This window comes from Protopterus annectens, chromosome 13.part0 (assembly GCF_019279795.1).
Source record: "Protopterus annectens isolate FY-2018-M chromosome 13.part0, PAN1.0, whole genome shotgun sequence".
Classification (NCBI taxonomy): Eukaryota; Metazoa; Chordata; order Ceratodontiformes; family Protopteridae; genus Protopterus; species Protopterus annectens.
Window position 1 is genome coordinate 1,147,447,240 of NC_056747.1, and position 4,741 is coordinate 1,147,451,980.

The 4,741-nt window shown below is 42.9% G+C and overlaps 1 non-coding gene across 1 annotated transcript; it reads right to left on the bottom strand.

The window, feature by feature from the left end:
- Positions 1-4,197: 4,197 nt before the first annotated feature.
- On the bottom strand, positions 4,198-4,305 carry LOC122788484. The gene has a single exon (XR_006362687.1). It is a non-coding gene; the product is annotated as a U6 spliceosomal RNA (small nuclear RNA).
- Positions 4,306-4,741: the final 436 nt, after the last annotated feature.

Below are 4,741 nucleotides of genomic sequence, written 5' to 3' on the forward strand. Positions count from 1 at the left end.
GATGTATGCCTGAGATTATGGAATTCCCTTAGAATTTGTTTACAAAGTCTTGCTGAGTGACCACCTACCACTTTGTCTAATCAAGAATCAGTATTCCATCTAATCAAAGCATGAGAGCTCAAGGTCAGAAAGTTACAAAAATGGAAGTTTTGAAGTTAGAAAGAGGAAAATCTGCCTATATCGATTCTTGAGAGGGACACATATTAGAGATAAGATCTTGTGGGATATGTTTTGTAAATGAGGGTCTAGAGATCATATATCTAAAACTGAAAAATTTACCAAAAGAGGGATAAGATGAACTCCAACTTTGCCAGATGTTATCAAAACTAGATAAAACCCTCTGTCCCCTATATTTGAAGTTAAATCAGTAAACCACTTAATTCAATGCTGTTCCATTCCTGATCAACCAGTGGGGACCATTCTACCAAAAAATGAGGGTTATCCCATAGGGGTATAGCCAGTCCCCATATAGGTTCATAGGTTCATAGGTTCATACTAGGCTATCTGCCCGAGGGCATTTACAAGCCTAGCCCATAGTTTTGTGGCTTACGCCACCCCTTTAGTATGGGGAACTATACCCATTATTTTGCTGTGCCTCTGTCGAGCAGTGACACTGAGGTAATCCCTGGGGTATATCTGCGATCTCCCATCCATTGGTCAAGATTTCTCTTGAACAAGGCCAGCGAGGTGCTCTGCCTCACATATACCGGGATTTTATTCCACAGCATAGGGAGTCTTTGGGTGATGAATCTATCCCTCCAGCACGTCCTATTAATAGCCGTGTCGAGGTTTAAGTCTCCCGCCCTTGTGGCTCTGATGGATCTAGATTATTTGAGGTGAAGCATATTCATCAAATCTGGGTTTGACATGGCCTTGTATGTTAGGCAAAGGTCACCTCTGAGCAAGCGGTGGCGACTGAATAGAGCTGGAGTTCTTTCAGTCAGGCAGCATAGGACAGATGTTTGAGACCCTTTATCCTTTTGGTGAGGAACTTTTGTGGCCTCTCCAGCTGCTGCAAGTGTCGGGTCAGATACATTCCGAATGGGGCATTGTACTCAATCATTGGTCTGATGAGTGATGAGTATAGGGAGACTATGACCTCCCTTGATCTAGATGAGAATCCCTTCATGATAAGGTGGGCAATGTAGGAGGTCTTCCTAACTACTTTAGCTACATGGGTGTTGAATGACAGACTACTATCAACCTGGGTCCCCAGGTCCCTGATAACTTCTTCTGTGCTCAGTGGATTGCCACCTATTTGGTAGCTAGGGGTAACCTTGTTTTTCCCGAAGGGTATGACTATGCATTTTTGGCATTTAACTTTAGGCCATGGCTCTGGCACCAGTTATCCGTTTCTGTGAGACCCTTCTGAAGGATATCTGTGTCAGATGTGTTTTCTACTATGGCCCAGTTTGCAGTCATCTGCAAACTTTGTCAGCCATAACCCTCCTGTGTTTGCTTGTACTTGGAAAAGTAGATGCCAAACAAGAGTGGGCCCAGGACTGAGCCCTGTGGTACACCACTTGTGACAGGCTTTGAGTCTGACATGGCGCCAGCAACTCTGACCCTGTGGGTTCTGTCACTCAGCCAGTTTGCAACCCATCTTGTGATGTATGGGTTAACATTTAAGCTGATGAGTTTTTCAATGATACCCGAGTGGGGTATTGTATCAAGGCCTTCGCCAGATCGAGGTAGGCTGTATGGACTGCCTTTCCCTCATCAATGGCTTTGGTGACTGTTTCGAAAATTCAACCAAGTTTAGAAGGCATGATCTGCCTTTGACAAAGCCAAACTGGGATGGATCCAAAGTCTGCAAATTCCTATGTCTTTATTTATGAGGTCCATTATGATCCTCTCCATGGCTTTGCAGATAAGGCTTGTCAAGCTAATGGGCGGTAATTTCCAGGGTCGGTGGAGGCACCGCCTTTGTGAAGTGGGACCACAGTTGCAGTGCGCCACTCCCTGGGTACGTATCCAGAGGTAAGACTATGATTAAACAGCTGTCCTAGCTGTGGGTTTAATTCCTCGTTGAGTTCGTGGAGTACACAGCCGGGGACACCATCAGGTCCCATGGATGCTGTGTTTTTTGCTTTGGAGAGAGCAGTTCTCACTTGGGCGTTGGAGATGTTTGGGGGGCTGCAATCACTTGGTATAGATATCTCTCCTTTTGGGGGGGAGGGGGGGGAGAAGTTTACACTGAACCTGTCAGCCAGTATTTTGGCAATGTCTGTAGGATCAGTAATCTTCACATCATTTTGAACTAGTTCTGAGCATATCTGGGAGTTTCCTCCCAGGTTTCTAACATAGCTAAAGAAGGCCTTATGATTGTCTTTTGAGTCTTTAGCTATTTTTCTCTCAAAATTTGCTTTGGATGATTTTATGAGAGCTCTTAGTTTTTTACTTATAGTGATCAAGGGTGTCTTACCTTTTAAGACCATATAACATGAGATGGCAGATTCCAGAATAAAGCTTGTAAGGATAAATGTGAGTGGAATATAGTATGTTACCACCCCTACTTAGGTAGAGACTTGGGTAATAGGAAAAGGCAGAACATGAATTCAGAATTAGGAACTCTAGCACTAAGTATTAATCAATGTCAGACCTTCTTGGGAGGGGGTGACTTTGTCTTGGGGAGATTCGATGACTGCACCTTGTTTTCAATCATCTCTTGAGCTTTGTCAGCCAGAGGCATTTGACTCAAGTCTTGACATCAGAGAAGTAGATGCCAAAAAAGAGCTGACCAAGCAATGAACCATGAAGGACTCTACTACTGACCGTCCTTTTTGTGGAGGTAGACTCCCTTATCCTGACTTCACAGGTCCTATCTGTGAACCAGGTGTCTATCTAATGGGTGACAGTGATTTTTATCTAATTTAGTGAGCTTCTATGTGATGCCCAAGTGCAGTATTGCATTGGCTGGATCAAGCTAGGCAATATGCAGCATTTTGCCCTCATCTATTGTTTTGGTGACCTACTCATAGAAGTCCACCAGGCTGAGCTGGTATGACCTGAACTTGACAAAACCAAGCTGAGTTGAATATAGTGTCTAAAGTTTTTCTTTGTCACCATTTCTAAAATCCATGATTATTCTTTCCATTGCCTTACATATGATACTAGTCAGATTTATGGGTCAGCAGATTCCCGGGTCCATGGATGGCCCCACCTTGTGCAAAGAGATAATAGTAGCAGTCCTCCATTCATGTTTGAAGGCTACATTTAAATAGTGATTCTAGTGGGCCTGAAAAGTCATGCTTCGTGCTATTAAGGATGCATCCTTGGATATTATCACCCCAAGTTTTTGGCCTTGGAGACTCGTTTGAAGATCTTTGCCATAGTGATAGTTTGGAGAGTAATAGATAAGAGTATTTCTTGAGTGGGGGCTGAGGGTGAGAGTGGGGTAAGACTGGAGCTGAATTTATCAACCAGTAGATTTGTTGTATCCTCCAGCTCAGTATACATGGCTCCATCTGCAATTAGTCTGGCACATTGTTTTGTTTTGCCTTTGAGGCTGGGTAAATAACTGAAAAATGCTCTTTGATTGTCCTTAGCCTGGGAATCTACCTTTACTCCAAACCTAGCTTTGGTAGATATAATTAGTACCCCCAGTTGCTTATTTAGTTTGATGAGGAAGTTTTTACTTTGCCAGGCGTTGCAATCCTAATTTTGAACAAGATTTTCTTCCTTGTGTTCTTCCACCAGGTAGCTTGTTTTTTGAATTTGCCTTGTGCTTACTTTGGGTAGGTACTGCTACGCAGCTGTATACATGTCTGTAAAAGGATTTTGTGAATGTCTCCACATAGGCAGCAGTGTTCCCTGGGATTGGGAAGAGCTTGAAATTTTGTTAGTGTGCAACTTATATGAAGGACGTTTGCCTTGGAATAATTCCTAAAACCTCCAGGGCAAGCTGGCATCACAGGCTTAATTTTTTTTCAAAGGAGACAGCTTTATGGTGTGACCTGACCAGACAGGACATTACACTAGGGGGTGTGCAATGTTTCTCCTTGTTGGTGAGAACTAAGTCAAAGATGTTTGCACTCCTAGTGGGAGTTTAGACTGCCCCCCCAAACCCACCCATAGATTCATAGATTAGTACTATGCTAACCGCCCTTGTGGACCAATTTTAAGCCTAGACAATTACCCCATGTGAGAATCAAGCCCTGCAGCTTGTGTCTGTAAGGTAAATACTTTAACCATTATACCAACCTCCTACCCTAACTCTTCCCAAATTTGCATGTCATCCTTTCGCAGGGCCATGCTAATCTTCCCTGTATAGTTCCAATTTTAGTATGTTGCCAAAGTAAGAAAATACCTTGACTTCAGTAATGCACCATCAGGGCAGTTCAGTTTATAGTGGGGTGGTTGACGTCACCCATGAGTATAGTGCTGGTTTATGGGAAGTGACTTCAGTTCATTTAAGTAGGTGGTGTGCGTTTTCTGGATCAAAGAGACAGTCATACTGCATGTAAAGATGTGGTCTGGGACCTTGCTTATGGTGAGTTGTACCGGGAGAAGCCGAAGTGCATTATATTGCTTGAACAGTCTTGAGTTGTGTTTGTTTTTTGATGTAAATTAAGACAACACCACATGTTTAGATATTTCCTTTTTTGTACAATAACTTGTCGTAAATGGCTTTTTCCCCAAAGTAATGTGCATTTTTAGAAATGGAAACTTCTCTGTATTCATCTCTGTACATGAGAAATGTAGACTTTTTTTCAAAAGTGACAAAATTAAACTCATGGAA